This window comes from Microtus oregoni, unplaced genomic scaffold, assembly GCF_018167655.1.
Source record: "Microtus oregoni isolate MIOR12 unplaced genomic scaffold, Mior012 000044F_000, whole genome shotgun sequence".
Taxonomy (NCBI): domain Eukaryota; kingdom Metazoa; phylum Chordata; class Mammalia; order Rodentia; family Cricetidae; genus Microtus; species Microtus oregoni.
Window position 1 is genome coordinate 1,102,618 of NW_024543211.1, and position 21,240 is coordinate 1,123,857.

The following is a 21,240-nucleotide window of genomic DNA, read 5'->3' on the forward strand; positions in this document are numbered from 1 at the left end:
TTCAGGGTCGCTTAATTTCTTTGAAGATGAGTATTTTCCTGTGGAGATAAGAAAAGAACCCTGCCTCCAACCTATCTGTATTTCTTACCATCAGTATGCTCGACATCCTTAGGAAAGAATTGTTATTTATCTTTTCCAAGTGGCTTCTCTTCTTCAAACCGAACCTTTATTAATTTTGACGGTATCCAAAATTTTTCCTCACCTGTGGAGATAAGAGCAAAACCCCTTCCCCAACGTAGCACATATCCTGGCTTCCATTGTGAGGTCAGCACATCCTTGAAATAAACTGGTTGATGTAGTTCAGTAGACTTTTCCATTATCCAATGTCTTTCTGCTGCTGTTGTTTCCTTCTCATTAGCGTTGAGAAAATTCAAGGTTAACAAAGTGTTATGTAACCTATTTCTGGGGGTGTTTTTCACCCCTTTCTGTTTGCTCAACATATCCTTTATAGTTTGATTTGATCGTTCTATGACTGCTTGACCTGTAGGATTGTATGGTATACCTGTAACATGCTTGATAGTGTAATAATCAAAAAAACGTTTCATTTTCCTAGAAACATAAGCAGGACCATTATCCGTCTTTATTTGTGTAGGTATACCCATGATAGCCATGACTTCTAATAAATGAGTGGTTACTGAATCAGCTTTTTCTGAACTTAAAGCAGTTGCCCACTGAAAGCCTGAATAAGTGTCAATGGTGTGATGAACATATTTTAATTTGCCAAATTCTGCAAAGTGGAACACATCCATCTGCCAGATTTCATTCCTTTGGGTGCCCTTTGGATTAGCCCCTGCTGGCAGTGGCATTTGGTTATAGAAAGAGCAAGTAGGGCATTTCTTTACAATCTCCCTAGCTTGTTGCCATGTAATTGAAAATTCTTTCTTCAAACCTTTGCTATTAACATGATGTTTTTTATGAAATTCAGAGGCTTGTAGCACACTACCAATCAATAATTGATCAATTTCTGCATTACCTTGTGCTAGAGGACCTGGCAGACCCGTATGGGATCGGATGTGTGTTATGTACATAGGCAAAGCCTGTTCCTGATCAAATCTTGAACCTGTAGAAACAATGAGGTTAGTTCTGTATCATCAGGTATAAATTCAGCAGTTTCAATATGTAAAATAACTCTTTCTGTGTATTGTGAATCAGTGACTATATTAACAGGTTCTTTAAAATCCCTTAAAACCATAAGAATGGAATATAATTCCACCTTCTGGACAGAATTATACGGACTTTGTTCCACCTTATCCAAGTCTTCTGATTTGTAACTTGCCTTCCTTGATTTATCGGCATCAGTATAGAATGTACGGGCTCCAGTTATTGGAGCATCACGGACGATTCGAGGAAGGATCCAAGAAGTTCTCTTTATGAAGTTAAGCCGCTTGCTTTTTGGATAGTTGTTATTAATGTCTCCCAAAAAATTTGCACAAGCTCTTTGCTATGGTCCGTTATATTCCCATAATTTCTTTAGTTCATCAGCAGTGAAAGGCACTATAATTTCTGCTGGGTCTATGCCTGCTAGTTGACGAAGTCTCAGCTTGCCTTTTATAATTAACTCAGAGACTTTTTCCACATAAGTTTTCAGTTTCTTACTTGGTTTATGTGGTAAAAAGATCCATTCCAAAATAATATCATCTCTCTGCATTAAAATTCCTGTAGGAGAAATTTTTGATGGTAGTATGACGAGAATACAATCGAGCTCTGGATTCACCCTGTCCTCATGTGCCTGTTGTAATTTTTCCTCAATCATTGTCAGTTCCTTTTCTGCTTCAGCTGTTAATTTTCTAGGACTGTTTAAATCTTTATCACCATCCAAGGTTTTGTTCAAATGAATTATTAGATCAGGTGTTATTCCAATAGCTGGTCATAGACTGGAAATGTCTCCTAACAGTCTTTGAAAGTCATTAAGAGTCCGTAGGCGATCTCTCCTAATTTGTGCTTTTTGTGTCTTAATTTTTTGCAAACCTATTTTATAACCTAAAAAATTAACAGAATCTCCCTTCTGAATCTTTTCAGGAGCTATTTGCAATCCCCACTTAGGTAAAAGTATCTTTATTTCTTCAAACAGTCTGTTCAAGGTATCCATGTTTGAATCGGATAACAAGATGTCGTCCAAGTAATGGTATACTATAGATTTGGGAAATTTCTTGTGTATTATTTGCAATGGTTGGTTCACAAAATATTGGCACAGGGAGGGGCTATTTAACATACCCTGGGGTCCAGTGGTACCTCCTCGAAGTTTGAGAACTGTTATAAGTAGGCACTGTGAAGGCAAATTTTTCTCTATCTTCTTTTTGCAAAGGTATAGTGAAAAAACAATCATTTAAATCAATAACTATGAGAGGCCATCCTTTTGCTAATAAAGACGGTAAAGGAATTCCAGATTGCAGAGGGCCCATAGGTTATATAACCTTTTGATGGCCCTGAGATATGTCACCATTCTCCATTTACCTAATTTTTTCTTAAGCACAAATACAGGAGAATTCCAAGGGCTGGTAGATTCTTCTATATGTTCAGCATCTAATTGTTCTTGTACCAGCTGTTCTAAAGCCTGTAACTTTTCCTCAGCTAAAGGCCATTGCTTTGTCCATATTGGTTTCTCAGTCAACCATTTTAGAGGCAAGGCTGTTGGTATCTCTGAAGGGACATCAATTGCTTGTTCTTGTACAGCCCGAATGGCCGGTTTTCTCCGTTATCATATCTTTTAATATTCTCAGAAATATAGGCTCTAGAAGTAGCGGGAATGTTAATTTCAGTATTCCATTGTTGTAATAGGTCACGACCCCATAAATTCATTGCAATATTGGCTACATATGGCTTTAATTTTCCTATTTGTCCCTCTGGCCCTATACATTCAACCCATCTCGTGCTCTGCCTTACTCGAGATAGGGTTCCAATTCCCAGGAGCTGAACATTTACATTCTCAAGAGGCCAATACGGATGCCAAGATTCTGGGGTAATGATACTTACATCAGCACCTGTGTCCAGCAGGCCAGTAATAAAAATGCCATTTACACACACTCTCAGTTTAGGTCATTGATCATTTATAGAAGTTTGCCAAAACACACGTAACTTATCTTTCTGATCATTATTGCTTGTAACAGTAGGCATGGGGCTTCCTAATTGTCTTGAAGAGGCACATTCTCTGCAGAAACTGTGAATGACTGAACCATGTTTGCCATGGGGGCCTCTGAAGCCCCCCCTTTCACATTTCCTGACTGTATCGGGTTGCCTTGTCTATCTCTTGTAGACCTGCATTCATTCGTCCAATGTCTGCCCTTTCCACATCTTCTACATAAACCTGAAGGCTGAGTCCTCCTATTTCTGTTATTTCTAGAAGATGCATTATTAATATTATTATTTCTGAAAGATGCATTATTATTATTATTTTTATTATTATTATTATTATTTCCGAAAATCCGTTGTCTGCAATTCCTTTTCCTATGACCCATTTTGACACAATTAAAACATTTGGTATTCTGGTGTCTCCTTTTACCATTGGAAATTGCTTCTTCTACCCATGCTTCAGTGCCATAATCAAATGTATCAACATTGAGTGTATGCAAGACCCATTCTTCCAAAATCCTTTTGCATTCCACATTTGCATTTTCATAAGCCAAAGACTCAATCATTATACGTCTTGCTTCTGGGTCAGATATTCCTATTTTACAGCCTTAGTTAATCTTTGTAAAAAGTCACTAAAGGGTTCTCTCTGACCCTGTTTAACTCTGACAATTGATTCCATTCTCTGTCCTGGGTCTTGTACCCTGTCCCAAGCCCTTAAGGCTGCTGTAGTACACATGGAGAGTGTGTTTTCATCCAAATTAGCTTGTTCCTGAGGGTCAGAAAAGAACCCTTCACCTAGAATTTTATCTAGGGAAATGTCAATTCCCTTCGTCTTTTCCTGCTGTTCTAAAATTCTAGCCTCTTGCCTGAATAAGCATTTCCATTTCAATTGTGGTCCACTCTCAAGTACCGCAGAGCTCAGCTGGAGCCAGTCCGAGGGGGTTGCTCTGCTTGTTATGGCCCAAGATCTTAGCATCTCTTTAACAAAAGAGGCTTGCATCCCAAAAGTCATGACAGCCTGTTTTATTTCCTTGAGGTCATTCATACGGACAGGCTCCCATGTATCCTCCTTGATGACTATAGGGTTTTTGGAACCAATCACCTTCTCTGTTGTTATTACTGGAAAGGCAGGTAGAGCTGTAGGTAGAGCTTTGTGGAAATTGTTCCGGAGAGATTTACCCATAGATGTAGTTAAAATTTGCCTTTCTACCCTTTGCTCTTCTTCATCAGAATTTAGAAATTCCTCAATCTTTTCAATTCTATTCACCATTGCCTTCTGCAATGTCTGAATCTCCTGTCCAGAATTATGTTCCAAAGCCTTCATTGAGGATTCTAAAGTATGAAGTTTGTCTTTTAGAGACAACATGTCATCTTTGGACATAATTTTTATGGCATAAACCGTGCCTTCTTGTATTGACAAGCTTTCCGCCAATCTGTCATAAGCTTTAGACAAAATCCGATTGTCACATTCAGCAGTTTTGATTCTCTCAGTTAATGTTTCATTTCCTACAGAAAGGGACTGAATCTTATGGTCCAAATCAGCTGTTCCCTCTTCCATAGTAATGAATTTCTCCTTAATATCAGCCACTAATGGTTCAGTTCCTACAGAAAGGGACTGAAGCTTATGATCCAGATCAGCTGTTCCCTCTTCCATAGTAATGAATTTCTCCTTAATATCAGCCACTAATGTTTCAGTTCCTACAGAAAGGGACTGAAACTTACAATCCAGATCAGCTGTTCCCTCTTCCATAGTAATGAATTTCTCCTTAACATCAGCCTGGAGAACTTCAAACTGATTCTTCAGAAGATTGTTATCAGCCTGGAGAACTTCAAACTGATTCTTGAGAAGATTGTTGTCATTCTCAATTGTTTTTAAGCATTCAATCTCTGCCTTAAGAATCATGGATTCAGGGCTGGAGAGATGGCTCAGTGGTTAAGAGCATTGCCTGCTCTTCCAAAGGTCCTGAGTTCAATTCCCAGTCACCACATGGTGGCTCACAACCATCTGTAAAGAGGTCTGGTGCCCTCTTCTGGCCTGCAGACATGCATGCACACAGAATATTGTATACATAATAAATAAATATTTAAAAAAAAGAATCCTGGATTCATCTCATAAAGACTTTATCATATTTCTATTATCAAACCATTTGGTGCCAATGAAAACTACGAATCCCAGAAGGATCCATAGATGTGGGGTGATAGACACCTCTTGTAAAAACTCCCACATGCTACAATTAAAAAAAACTGTTAAATTCTTGAATACTAATGTGTTCAGACATTTTATTTATAAAAGAAAATTTTTTTACCTGCAATGATCGGTTACTGCCAGTGGTGGTCTCTGTGTTTTTGGAGCCTGTCCTAGAACTAGCTCTGTAGAGCAGGGTGGCCTCGAACTCACCCTGGTCAGGTACCAAAGCCACAGAGAAACCATGTCTCGAAAAACAAAAAACAAAACTAAAATAGTTGTGCCCAAGAACCAGGCCCGTCAACTCAAGGACTGATGGAATACCCACAGCCAACTGTTCACAAGAGGCTGAGACTACCAAGTGTGTTGGCTTTGGCACTAAGAATGTCCTTGGTCGGATCAACTGTTTTAAAGTAAGAGATTCTCTGTAAAGGGGGCTGGAGAGATGGCTCAGTGGTTAAAAGCATTGCCTGCTCTTCCAAAGGTCCTGAGTTCAATTCCCAGAAACCACATGATTGCTCACAACCATCTGTAATGAGATCTGGCGCCCTCTTCTGGCATGTGGGCATATATGGAGGCAGAATATTGTATACATAATAAATAAATCAAAAAAATATTATGTATAAAAAAAAACAGAGATCCGCCTGCCTCTGCTTCCCGAGTGCTGGGATTAAAGGCGTGCGCCACCATCGCCCGGCCGGCCTCAAACTCACAGAGATCCACCTGCCTTTGCCTCCCAAGTGCTGGTATCAAAGGCTTGCGCCACCACTGCCCAGCCAAGTCACTTTTTATCAGACCAAATCTGCCGCTGTGGCAGCTTTTGTTGCAAAACCGCAGGTACTTGAGTTTCTGCTAATTCAAGCAGTGGGGTTCCGCTGCAAACTTAGCCAAGGCAGGCAGAATGGACCTGTGTGGCCGAGTATGTCTCGGACTCGGCACTGGGGCCGGAGTCACGAACTAAAAAACAGCACCCGGGAGGGTGCTGTGTTAGCTAGCGGGCAACCCGCTTGAGTCGGGGCAAAAATAGCCCACGTTGGACGCCAAAATGTAACGGCTTAAACGAATGCAGACAGATTATAACAATATAACTATATATATATATATATATAGCTTTAATGTCAAAATAGACTTACAGAACCACCGTTCCAGCAGAGACCAGGAAAGCAGAAGCGACAGCTTGGAGCTCGCTCACCAAATTTATAGGCAGACATTAGTCCAAGGCGAACACGCCCCCCAAGGGGCGGGACTTATCTCTACACAGAGGCGTTATGTAGGGCTGGGTTGAAAGCCTCTGTCTAATAGCATCCGCCTGACCCCCAGTTCGGGGGGCACCTAGCCAGGGGCTGTCCTCCCTTACTCTAGCCTTGCATGTACTTGGTATTAACCGAGACGCGGAGAGCGAGTCTCACTCAGGGGTCAGAGAAGGAGGAGAGTGACCGGTCCTGGGCTGTTCCTGCATACCCGGCGGCCACCAGAACTCCAGCCCTAGGGAGTGGGCAGGGCCTCTAGCCGCCTCTCTCCCTGCTTTCCTCTCCTTCAGCGTTGTCTACTAGCTACTTTTCCTGCTCTCTCTCCCAGGAGACGAACGTTTGAGCCTGAGATGGCAGCCACCCTGCTCATGGCTGGGTCCCAGATCATACTTAATGCCAATGCCTTCTCGACATTTCTAACCATGTCTCTAATTTCAAGAAGAAAGGCTGGGACTAAACTCCTAGATGCTAAGTAGTGAGGAAGCATTGTGTGATTTCAGGCCCCTGTGACATTTGAAGATATGGCCATGTACCTCACTCAGGAAGAATGGAGACCTCTGGATCCTACACAAAGAGACCTTTACAGGGACGCGATGCAGGAGAATTACGGAAATGTTGTCTCACTGGACTTTGAGATCAGGAGCGAGAACGAAACAAATCTGAAAGAAGAGCTTAGTGAAGATGTGGAGTTTGTGACCATGTCCGAAGAGCCTATTGGGGATGCTGAGAAGAACCTGGAAAGCGAAGACGTCTTTGAAAGTGGGGACAGGTGCGAAAGACAGTGGGGAGAGCTGACCGCAGAGGAGTGGGTCAGCTACCCTCTCCAGCAGGTCACTGACCTGCTGGCCCACAAAGAAGTTCACACAGGCATCCGCTATCACATATGTTCTCAGTGTGGGGAGGCCTTCAGTCAGATTTCAGACCTCAATCGACACCAAAAAACGCACACGGGACACAGACCCTACAAGTGTTACAAATGCGGCAAGGGCTTCAGCCGCAGCTCCCACCTTATCCAGCATCAGAGAACACACACGGGCGAGCGGCCCTACGACTGCAACGAGTGCAGGAAGAGCTTTGGAAGGAGCTCTCACCTCATTCAGCACCAGACAATCCACACCGGGGAAAAGCCATACCAGTGCAACGAGTGCGGGGAGAACTTCAGCCGCATCTCGCACTTGGTCCAGCACCAGCGGATGCACACGGGAGAGAAGCCTTACGAGTGCACGGCCTGTGGGAAAAGCTTCAGCTGCAGCTCCCATCTGATCACACACCAGAAAATTCACACCGGGGAGAAGCCTTATGAGTGTAACGAGTGCTGGCGAAGCTTCAGGGAGAGGTCAGATCTGATTAAGCACCAGAGGACTCACACGGGAGAAAAGCCCTACGAGTGTGTGCAGTGTGGAAAGGGGTTTACACAAAGCTCCAACCTCATCACCCATCAAAGAGTTCACACGGGAGCGAAGCCTTACGAATGTACCAAGTGTGACAAGAGTTTCAGCCGGAGCTCAGCTCTTATTAAACACAAGAGAGTCCATACCGACTAAGTCCTGTATTCCTGAGTAAGAAATGACTTGTGGAGGTACAGTTATATTTGATTTGATATCAGTGAGCTTCGTTTAGACTGACTTTCCTTATTGTTGGCCACATTTTCAAACATGGAAGAATATGACCCCTTTGAAATTCCGACCCACAGCGTTGGGGAAATTTTCTCCTTCTCCAAAATTGTTTTCTTCACCGATTTTATTACATGAATTGCTTCCATCAGAAGCAGCCCCCATTCCTAGTAACTTGAAAGCTGAAGACCAGAGGACAAGATGCTGGTGGATGCTTAGTCCTGGAAATGGAGTAGGTTTTTCAAAAGTTGTTTTTTCCTCTCGTATCTTTGGCCCCAAAAGACTGTAGTGGGAATGTAGAACTGGACTAGGGTGGATGCAGCTGCTCTGGCAGAAGGCAGGCAGACTTGTCCTGGGTAGCCACTGTTCACACACCGAAGTGGCCAGGCTCATGCACTTCCCTTCCAAAGGGCTTTTTCCTTGAGTAGCTCATATTGGTACCTTGCCATCTTGCGCACAGGATTCTGCACGCTGAAGGCAGTGACTGAATCATTTCCCTTGTTTCTCACTTGTATATAGCTTGCATGCTTTTGAAAGCTACCCGAAGACACAGTGTGAAAGGAGAAGGGTACAAGGTTGAGGACCAAGGGCCCTTGGGTGGTGGTGACCTTAGCAAGAGATACCCATTGATGCTGTCATTAATCAGGTTTATGAATTGTCTTCAGAAATCACTTTAGAGATGGCAGTGTGGAAACTGCCTTTAGGAAAGGACAGGACGGCAGGTGATGATGGAAGGAGTAGAAGTGGGTTGACTCCTTCAGGGAAGGGAGCACCGAGCCCTTCCCAGGGAGCGACAGTCATTTCTGTGTCCTTTGCCATCTAACTTTAACAGTTAGGTCACTCGCCCTTGTACTGCTAACTCTAGGGTTTGATAGGGCCACGCCCCAGTCTTTATCATAGCTCGCTTAAAGGAATGTGTATGTATAGTGAAGTGTGTATTCTAATAGCAGAGACCGAATTCCTAAGAATCAGCATGTTCTTACGTGATGTAGACCATAAGATAGAACTGTAGGCATACTCCATGTGAGAGAATTCCTTATTTTTCTTGTGTTATGGGAAAGAATTTGAACACTAGTGCGCAGGCATGCACTCTCCTGTAAGGCTTGGTTTTGTACAGAACTAAACTCTTGCTCATATGTGTCCATCAGTTGTGAGACAATGACTGGACAGTTAGGTCCTTTGCCCTTTCTCAGACTGAGTTATCTTCTCCTCTGACGAAACCTCTTTGGCCTCATCAGAAGAAATGTATAAGCCTAAAGAGGAGTGTGTTTCCCGCCTCCAGGTACAAAGAGTTACAGTGAGAGTTGCCCAGTGTCGCCCAGTATCTCAGTTCTCTTTATCTCAGCCCAGGCAGGAATTATGAGTAGCCCGGATATTGGTGCTTACTTCATCCCGTGGGGATGGAAGGGGATGGGGCCCAGTGCATTTTATGGTGCTTAGTGCAGACTTGCAAATGTTAACATGTTTTTTTTTTCAAGAAACCTTTTTTTTTTTTGCAGGGGTGGGGATTGGGGGTGGCACATGCCTTTAATCCCAGCACTTGGAAGGTAGAGGCTGGCAGATCTCTGTGAGTTCAAGGCCAGCCTGGTTTACAGGATAGAGTTCCAGGACAGCCAGGGCTACACAGAGAGTCCTTGTCTTGAAAAAACAAATTTTTTTTTTGTTGAAGTTCTTTGGGATTTGGCATTTAGTGCTTTCACTACAGAGTCACTGTGAGCGCAGCTGGGTGACACCTACCGTGTCATTCACTAGTGACAGCCTCAAAAGCAACCAAATGAAAAGCACTCCGAGTGGCCCCTCCCATTTGAGCATGAACTTGGGGCAGGCATGTGGTTTCTATTCTGTACGGCATCTAGCCTGCTGTGGGTATTCACATTTTACCCATTAGGTGACTTATGTATCCTTGGTAACTAAACTCAGATATGGCATCTGTATGTAGCCAATGACTTCGTTGAGTCATTGTAAGTGTCTGCTTGGGAGTAGCTTGTAGAAGACAGCACCTCTGATCCAACTTCATTTTACCCCTTTCTCTACCTGGTCCCCATCCCCCCAGCCCTGCAACACCACCTCCAGCCTAAAGGTTTTGCTAGTGTGCCATTTGCTGCTTTTGCCTTGTAAAAGAAAGGCTCAGGGAGGGTCTCTGATTGCCTTCCCATCTCCCCATACCTGTCTGCGCCAGCTGAGTGCCCTCCTCCTGCAGTCATCCGCGGCCCACTCCCAGTGCTGAGCTCTGTGGAAGTCATGCCTCTGTCACACTTCACCAATGCTGTTTGCATGACTGCTGTTTGCAGGCCCCTGGCTGCTCCTGCACATACCCAGACACTCTGTGCCTGTGTTCTGTGGTTGTGGAGAGCGGATCCCGTTGGTATTGGTCAGTTATCCTAGTGTCTTGTCTATGGCTGTATTATCCTAACAATATTCTATAATTAAAGGTATAATTTTAAAGTAAAAAAAATAAAAATGGCATTCCAATGTGTGGCCAAAATTTTCAGATAAAATCTGAAATACCTTGGAAAAGGAATCTAAACACAAAACTACATAGTTAAATGCAGCTTCATGTTCATGAGGCTGAAAAGAAGGCTCAGCTCTTAGAACATTGGTGACTCATCCAGAGAATCTTTGATACCCAGCACCCACAAGACAGCTCACAACTGCCTGTACCTCCAGTCACAGGAGAGTAGAAACTGTCTTCTGGTTATCACTAGTACCTGAGATACACTTGCTACACTCACTGGTCAAACTCCTACATCTAGATTGAATTTCATTCCTTTTTAAGTTAACAGACACATGAAGAAAACCTATTTAAAATATAGAATCAAATACAGATCTGTCTTTTCAGTATTTGCCCATTTTGTACCCTAAGAGCCCAGAAGAATGCACCCATCTCCAGGACCTCCAATTACAGGGAGTTCTGTCCAATCAGATATGGTACTATGAGTCAAACCTGGGTACCCAAGAGGAGCAGTACTCCTGAGACAACTCTCCAGGTCCCACATGTGTCATAATTCTTAAGGGAGAGAAGTCACACTGTTCCTTCTGTCTCTCATCATTTGAAGAATAAAGTCCACTCTAGATGGTTGTCAAAGATTCAATGGATGGAATGTGAATGGAATTTGTATATTGCTTCTTATTTTCATTGTTAAGACAGTTCTCTTTATGTGAGGGAATATTTAAAATGTTGGTTGAAATCAGTCTGACTCCAGGCAGATTTTATTAGGAAAACTTCCATAATTTGGGAGTCTTTGTCTTTTGTGATCTTTTTGAGATAGGATATGTCCATGTGGCCGTTGATGCCAGGTATGCATTATGTGGAACAAGCTGGCATCAAACTCACTGAAATTGGACCCACCCACACTCCGTGTTCTGTGATTAGAGCCATGCACCTCTATGTTGAGCTGAAATGTTTGTAAAGGACTTATTGAGTAAAAGAAAACATAATGAAAGACTTAAAAAGGAACATCATTGTTTTGATAAATAACAATATTTCTTCAAATTGTATAATTTAAATGGCCAAATAATTTCATATGTTCAAAATAATGAGTCATTGTTATTGCATTGTCAATTCCATCCATTTAAAAATGTTTGAAGTGTGCTTTTGTGAATACACCTGCACCATGATGTGCATGTAGCACAGATAGGAAAATTAACAGGGGTCTATGATCTACTTCCATTTTGTGAGTTTTAGTCCTTAAACTTAGGGAGTCATTTGACTGCAAATACACTGAAAGACACTTCCTTTCATTTAAAAATTATTTGTGAATGAGATGATGTAGGAGTGTGTATAAGTAACTGATGAAGTCAGCAAATATGAAAAAATTTGTAAGAGTTTTAGGGTAAACAAGATATGGAAGCCAGGTTATCAGACTTAGAGGCAATGAACTTTAATAAATGATGCAACTTTCTGGCATGTAATTTTGGTTTTGAGCAAGTATAAATACATGTCTTGTTCTCAGAATGAAGAAATTAAAAAAATCTGTGCTGGTAAGAATATTTTCACATGCATAGCGGATTGACTATTCAAATTTTCCCATGGTCCTCTATTATTGTATGAAATTGCATTTACAATTTGAAAAGAAAATAAGACTCTACTGTTGTAATATTTCTTCTAATTGAATTTGAGCACCAATGAGATGACTCAGTGGGAAAGGACTCTTATGGGCAAGACTAGAATCCCAACCTCGATTACATCTTGAACTTTCCAGGCAAATGGATGGAGCTAAAAAACATCATTTTGAGTGAGGTGACCCAGACACAGAAGACAATTATCACATGTACTCAGTCATTAAGTGGGTTTTAATCATAAAGCAAAGAAAACCAGCCTACAAATCACAGCACCAGAGAACTTAGACAACATGAGGACACTAAAGAGGCATACAAAGTTCTAATATACATGCGAATAGAAAAAGACAAGATCTCCAGAGTAAATTGGGAGGATGGGGCCTTGTGATAGTATTGAAGGGAAGGGAGGACGCAGGAGGGGAGCAGCAAAAAAAAATGTAGAGCTCAATAAAGATCAAAAAATTTTAAAAGAAAAGAACATTAAGCTATGGTGTCAGATAAACAGTTGATTGCTGATTATACTTCTTTATTACATCTATAAAACATGAATGAGAATACTTCTTTGAATACACATAAGATATTTAATGTTTCTTATTATTTATTTTATCAGTCATTTAATGTGAATATTATCAAATTCTGTTGAAAAACCACACACATTTGGAGTTCATCATCGACCCTTGGACTTGTATACAGGGGGCAGACATATGAGCACCATGAGTTCAAATTATCCCTAAATTTTTACTGATATCCAAGCTAGGATTAATAACAAACAAAAGCTGAAGGGAATTTCTGAAAAGATAAAAATCAAAACCAGAAACAACCCAAAACATTTACTCAAAAAGTATGTTCCCACATGGCCTGACACTTCAATAACCAATGGGAAACAAGTATGATGGGTTTACCATTCTATACATTATAGCAGAAAAATACCCATCACTTGGTAAAGGCACAATAAAAGATAAACAAAATCCATAGAAGTAATATAAAGACTACAAAATAGAATTCACTAAATGGATTTGCCACACATATAGCTCACTTTAGTACATACTTCAAATATTTCAATGTAGAAACCACAATGCAATGATCTCCACCAGTCTTGATTAACCATGGTATGTAATTTACTTCCTTCAAGGTTATGATAAAAATTTTTACTTAAAGCTAAAGAAAACTGTGAAAGAAATTAACCAATTGTTGTCATGAATTGAACTTTCTTTTTTTAAGAGTGTGTTCCTATTTCCAGATTTCAAAAAGATATAAATAGACTTAAAATATATGAGGCACTAGAGTCATGCCTATGTGAGAACTAATGTCAGATGTTTGACAGCTTCCTGTAATTTCTTCTGCAATAATATCCAAGGTATTATCTTTATGTGGATACAGAATGCACATTCAAATACACACAAGACACACACACATACATTACATAACTAAAATGAACACAACTTTTAAGACAGTTTTTCACTCATGAACACTTTTCTCCTGTAAACATTCATTCATTTCTGTAAAAGAGGAGCTGAGAGTCATTGTACAGCTTACTTACCCAATGAATTTGTTCATGTAAAAAAAAGCAAACTTAGACTTGAAGTAAAAGAAATTAATTCTTCTAAGAAAGTTTTCCAGGCTGGGCAGTGGTGGTGTACAACTTTAATCCCAGCACTTGGGAGGCAGAGGCAGGTGGATCTATCTCTGTGAGTTAGAGACCAGCCTGGTCTACAAGAGGTAGTTCCAGGACAGGCCCCAAAGCTACAGAGAAACCCAGTCTCAAAAAACAGAAGAAAAAAAAACAAAAACCAAAAAAAAGAAAGTTTCCCAGTAGAAATATCTGGTGCTGATCTCCTCTACTCCCAAGGGAATATTTCATAATATATGTCGAATTCCTCTGTCATCTTCTGAACTAGTTCCCAAACAGAGGCATCAATTGTACCTTGGCTCAACTCCAGGAGTTTCTGAAACATTCCAGTAAAAGAGGTATTCACATAAATCTTGAATCAGATTTATTTGAGAAGGAAGAAAACATGAGTATGAATACCTCTGCAAAGTGTGGAAAGGGACAGCTGTATACTGAATGAGCATATGGCTCAAATAGGACTTCTTAATAACAGAGAGCAAAGGAGATTTTGATGGTGGGAATTTGCTGGATTTCAATCCCTGATCCTGAAAAAGCTCAGGGATGGGCTTGATTTTATGCCGAGCGATTCGTTGCTTTTGTGCTCAGTTGGACAAGGATAGAGTTTGTTTTTATGGATCTGATTTGAGAGCCAAATTGTGTGTCAACTTTACTGGCCCCTTTTAATGTTGGCTCTTTTCAGAGAGATGTTGTTTCATAAACTACTTCTAGATTCAGAGACAAGGTACTTTTTTTGGCTCTGGTTTCAGGACCAATATATGTTTCTTTGAATACCCTTTCTCCAACCATTAATGCTTCATAAAATGTTTGTCCATTAGTTTGCTACTTCAAACTAAAGTAATAAGAGGTATCATGATGCTTGAACAAATTTTTGACACTATAAAATTCTTTTCTATACAATAACTGTGTTTGTTTAAAGAATAATTTACAATAAGCCCTCAGTTTTTTCCTCAGGTCCAAAGATTATGGTAATATGCACCACAAACTTAATCAGATTGATTACACACAAAAAGTCTTACGCCTATATGAAGCACCAAACATTCTGACACTGATTTTCATTGAGTATCACTACAGTATGATTTTTCTCATGTTTTTAAAGAACACACATATTAAACTCAGAGTTTCGCTATAGGATGTCTTATTTTACATATTTGAAAATGATTGGGAAAAAGGATTCAGGACAGATTCCATTCACATATGTTTCTCCAGTATGTGTTCTTTTATGCAATTGAAGATGATTGTGACATGCAAAGTCCTTACCACATTGATGGCATTCATAGGGTTTCTCTCCAGTATGTGTTCTTTTATGATTTTGAAGAGAACAGTTGTGAGCAAAGACCTTACATCATTGATTACATTCATAAGGTCTCTCACCAGTATGTGTTCTTTTATGCCTTTGAAGATGACTGTGACGTGCAAAGGCCTTACCACACTGATTACATTCATAGGGTTTCTCTCCAGTATGTATTCTTTTATGCATTTGAAGAGTACCACATTGAGCAAAGGCCTTACCACAGTGATGACATTCATAGGGTTTCTCTCCAGTATGTGCTCTTTTATGGTATTGAAGCTGACTATGACGTGCAAAGGCCTTGCCACACTGATTACATTCATAGGGTTTCTCTCCAGTGTGTGTTCTTTTATGCGTTTGAAGAGTACTATTTTCAACAAAGGCCTTACCACACTGATTACATTGATAGGGTTTCTCTCCAGTATGTGTTCTTTTATGCATTTGAAGTGTACCACGTTGAGCAAATGCCTTACCACACTGATTACATTCATAGGGTTTCTCTCCAGTATGTGTTCTTTTATGCCTTTGAAGTGTACCACGTTGAGCAAAGGCCTTACCACACTGATTACATTCATAGGGTTTCTCTCCAGTGTGTGTTCTTTTATGCTGTCGTAGACTACTGTTGTCAGCAAAGGCCTTACCACACTGATTACATTGATAGGGTTTCTCTCCAGTATGTGTTCTTTTATGCATTTGAAGAGTACCACGTTGAGCAAAGGCCTTACCACACTGATTACATTCATAGGGTTTCTTTCCAGTATGTGCTCTTTTGTGGTATTGAAGGTAACTATGACGTGAAAAGGCCTTACCACACTGATTACATTCATAGGGTTTCTCTCCAGTGTGTGTTCTTTTATGATTTTGAAGAGAACAGTTGTGAGCAAAGACCTTACCACACTGATTACATTCAAAGGGTTTCTCTCCAGTATGTGTTCTTTTATGATTTTGAAGAGTACCACGTTGAGCAAAGGCCTTACCACACTGATTACATTCATAGGGTTTCTCTCCAGTATGTGTTCTTTTATGGTATTGAAGGTGACTGTGACGTGCAAAGGCCTTACCACACTGATTACATTCATAGGGTTTCTCTCCAGTATGTATTCTTTTATGCATTTGAAGAGTACCACGTTGAGCAAAGGCCTTACCACACTGATTACATTCATTGGGTTTCTCTCCAGTATGTGCTCTTTTATGGTATTGAAGGTGACTATGACATGCAAAGGCCTTGCCACACTGATTACTTTCATAGGGTTTCTCTCCAGTATGTGTTCTTTTATGCTTTTGAAGATGACTGTGATCAGCAAAGGCCTTACCAAGCAGATTAAATTCATATGATTTTTCTTCATCATGTGTTCTTTTATGACTTTGATGAGTTTCATAAAGAACTAAGTCTTTATCATCTTGACTATATTCATAGGCTTTCTCTCCAGTGTGTGTTCTTTCATGCATTTGATGATGACTGTGATAATCAAAGGCTTTACCACATTGGTTAATTTCACAGCATTTTTCTCTGGTATATGTTTTTTCATTCCTTAGAAGGTGAGTGTCATAAGACAAGGCTTTATCACAGTGAGAACATCCTGAAAATTTCTCTCCAATTTGATTTCTTTTAATCCTGCAAGGATAATTTACACATGTAAAAGCTTTACCACATTCAATATACTGTTGAACCTCAGATCTGTATGAATTAATTTCATAATTTGTTCCAATTATAAAAATGAATCAAATATTAATGTCTTATAACTTCATTTAAAATCATGTTTTCTTCTTTCATTAGGGGTCATTTTGCATCTGGAAAAATATTTGTGATAATAAGTTCTATTGTGTCATGGTTTATCATTTCATCTATACCTGTCCCTATATTTTTTCTATGATATTTTTCATGTTTTTTAAGGAACTGCATACACTGAGTGCCTTACGAACTTTACCGCATTCATAAATTTTACTATGAATCCTTATGCATTGGCTAAGTGAACTAAGACACCAAGAAGGACAGACTTAGAACTCATGGGGCTTTTTTGTAATGTGAAGTTGTTTATGTATTAACAATGATGGTAGAAAACCAATTACTGTATACTTGGACTTAATTGAACAAGTATATTCTCCATGGGAACTACAGTTTATCTTCTAATTGTTCTTAATGAGACGTATGCTACATCTTTCCATATCCATATTCTCATATGCTTGTATCAAGAGTTAACATATGATATACATAGTCAAGGAAGAATAGTGAATAAAAGATTTCCACATTGAATCCTCATGGTTTGACTTGCTGTTCCTCATAGACTTGTGGTATAGATATTAAGGTTTCTCCACAACAACTGCCCCTTGACCCTTGACTCTAACTGCCACTTTCACTAAACTTAACAAGTCACAAAAAGTATATGAGTAATCCAAGTCTTACCATGAGCTATTGATTTAGGAGAAAGTTTGCAGCTACACTCATCACTGAAATGTGTATACAGTTTTTGTCATGAGTAGCAAGAAAGAAATGGACTGACAGATCTACTACATAGCTCTCACGTTGCTATGATTCAAATGGTGATTTCTGTTTAGTCATTGCTTCCTTGACTTTTTCTTTAACGAATGCCTTGCAAATGCAATTCACATATGAGAAATTGAGGAATATGGATTTGTGAGAATTTAATAACCATCAATGCATTTAAAGCTGTGCTTATTTATGCTACTGCTTTTGATTCATTGTTCCAGGACATATTACAAACTCATCAGAGGCACATTTTTATAAACTTGCACAGGAAAATTACCTTGCAGGTCTTCCAGAACATTGACTATGTTCTTCAGTGTTACAGTCCTCCAAAATGTACCCTGAAATACAGTACCAGAATATGTATATTATATTATTTAATATTGTACAACAATTAGCTCATTATCTTAAGTGCACCTAACAACTATGATTGTGTTATTCATCTCATTTTCTTCTTTCTAAATCAAATTACAGAACAACATTATAAGACAAGGAAAGGTTGTCTCCATATTTTGAAACATGAAGGAAATTCATTTTTACCTATAGTAGTGAGGTTCCTGAAGGTCTCCAGCATCACATCTTTGTAGAGATTCTTCTGGAAAGGATTCAGCAAATCCCACTCTTCCTGAGTGAAGTTGATATGCACATCATCATAGGTCACTGCCTTCAAAAATATACCACACATGTATACAATGTAAGCATGACAGTGACATCATTGGAAATGCATACTTCTTTGACAGTACCGTTGTATGATTCTGGTGCTCCCCATTCTTATTCTCTGATATAGTCAGTTACTTTAGAAATAAATTGAAAAGGAGAGTCAATTCTGTCATTTCTATACACTTTGAATGGGATTTCACCTTATAAGAACAATATCTATTAACAGGGTGAGATGAGAAAAAAGATCAACAGTAAATTGTATGCATGAGAAAAATTGTATGAAAATTTCCTCATCAAAGAAAGGAAAAAAGATACACAAATGGGTGTATTGGTGTATTGTGCCTTTGACCACAACACTCAGAAAACAGAGGTGGGTATATTTGTCTCTGAGTTAAATGTCATGCAAGTCAATATAATCAGGTCCAGGAGAGGTGGCAGTACACATTAAGACTCTGTCTCCATTGCAAACCTCAATAACACAAACAATGGGATAGAAAAACTAACAGGCTTTTATTGAAGTTTCTACAAAGAGTTGTTTTCACTCCAGTTCTGTAGTCTTCTTCCAGACCCTGAAGTATCCTAATATAAACTGCAATACCAATAACATTTTGAACAAAAAGAACTTCCTGTATAAAACAGTTAAAAGTGGACCGATGAAAACAGTAGAAATATAAATGTTGGTCATAAATAATCAACACAGACCTGGAGAGAGGGCAGATTAAGTCAGCACTCTTGCTGATTTTGAATGGAGATGGACAAATTTGCCTGTACTTGCATGGGGATTATAACTATCCATTTTCCAGAGTAAGGATTTCTGATATCCTTTGATCACTTTCATGGTACATATCCATGCAGGCATATAAAACAGTCATATTGATTTAAAAAAAAATCAAAGCAAGTATAACAAGCAAGATGTGTTGCGGGAGGTCCTCCCACTCCTTCAGCCTATAGCCGCTGAGACACCAGCCCATTGGGGCATGGTCTCTCCCTTTAAAAAAGTGGCCACTTCCCTCTCCTAGTTCTCTTCACTTCCTAGACTCCCTTCCTGGTTGCTCAGAGGGCTGTAGTCTGGGATGGTGATCTGTAAGTTTTTTCCCCTTTAAATAAATACCACCCTATCAATCATAACCAAATTGGTGTGGCATTGTTTGTGACTTACACCTTCAGTTGGCACTCAAAGTTTGGTGTTAGGACCCCTCCTTCCCCCTCTCGGCTGCCGTTCAGCTTGGCGTGAGCCTCCCTTCCTCGGCGGCGACCTTGTGGCGGCCTTGTGGCCTGTGTCTTGTGCGTGGAGCCAGCAGTTTAACATAAATCATCACGCACTGGCTTTTCTTGCTGCAGTTCTTTATATTTTCCCTTTGGACACCACAGATTGACTTCCAGTCCCCATGCACCCTATCATCTGCCTCCCCACGTGGAATTAAACTCAACAGGCCTGCGTAGTCTCTGCCAGCGTGGTTTGCTCTTTTCTGAGTCATCTTTAAATCTCCCTTGCAAGCACAGCTCTTACGTGGTGCAAACCAGAGCACGCAGTTGCCAGTTGCTGAAAGCTGCAACTCCTCAGGGTGTATCTGTCATGTGGAGGCATAAGCGCCCCCTCTCCCAGTAAAGTTTGCCCTTGGGTTTAGGGACATCATTTAGGGGTTGATTATAATTAGTATACGATTGAGGGTTGGGGGAGGAATTTTATAAGCTCAGGGATCATTTTCAAAAAAAAAAAAAGAGGGATGATGGGATAATAGATTTGTAATTGTGAGTTGCTGTTTTTAGACAAATATATTGGTATAGATTCTTGTATATTGATACAAAGTTAAATTATATTGACTATTGTATGCATGCATGTTTCTACCTCTGTTTAAAACATTTTTTATGTATTGACATATTGAATTTATATATATATATATAGTATATATTTACCATATTGCAGTGTACATTTCTACCTCTGATTAAGATACTTATATAATGTTTGTGTATTGATATATATTTACCTACTGCAATGTATATTTGTACATTGTTTATATTTGGAGGTCATTGTCCTCATTTGTTTCACAGTCGTTTATTTTCTTAGTCTTTAAGTTAGATAGATATTGAGAATTATATAAATTAATAGTCATCTAAGTTTGTCATTTATAATTAGACAAATCAGGTTCTTTAGATATATAGAGATTATACTCAATATAGATAGATAATCTTCAACTTCTTCAATGAGCTGTAGAAAATGGCCTTTAATCTAACTCAGAGTTTTGTGGTAGTGGGACACAATTTCTCCTGGCAACACCGCTCTATTCCTGAGAGAATGTTGAGCACCAAAGACACTCCACCTGGAGCCTTTCTTTTTGGCAGAACTGGCCTTTGGGCAAAGAAATGCCCATACCTCAACCACTGACAGAGATACAGAGCATGCATCAATGGATAAAACAGGACTGTCATATCCTGCCAAGACAGGGTAAGATAGTTTTGAAAAGTTGCTTGCCTTTAAAAATGGTATGTCAGTTATGTTAGGCCTTAGGCAAAGTTGGTCGCTTCAATGCTGCTAACATGACTTTGGGTGATTGCCCAGGTAGCTAGTTGTCTCTGTGATTTGTTGCATGTTTTGGAAGTTGTTTTACTGAACTTCCTAATTACCCATGTAACATTATTTCCCTTCTCAGATCTTTGATGGGGTTGAAGACTATATAAATGTAGTTACTTTCTCTCATGACTTGGCCAAGTTATTTAAAAGACCTAAGCTCGTTAGAATAGGATATTTGTACTTATTGTATACAATTTCATAGGAGGTTTAAAACTCTCTTATTTAAACAAAAGGGGGAAGTGTTGCGGGAGGTCCTCCCGCTCCTCCAGCCTATAGCCGCTGAGATATCAGCCCATTGGGGCGTGGTCTTTCTCCCTTTAAAAAAGCGGCCCCTTCCCTCTCCTTGCTCTCTTCACTTCCTGCCTTCCTGGTTGCGCAGAGGGCTGTTGTCTGGGACGGTGATCTGTAAGTTTTTACCCCTTTAAATAA

General features: G+C 39.9%; 1 pseudogene; it reads right to left on the minus strand.

Annotated features, from left to right (window-relative positions):
* LOC121434596 overlaps positions 1-19,827 on the minus strand; it is a 34,526-nt pseudogene extending 14,699 nt beyond the window's left edge.
* Between the last annotated feature and the right edge of the window lie 1,413 nt (positions 19,828-21,240).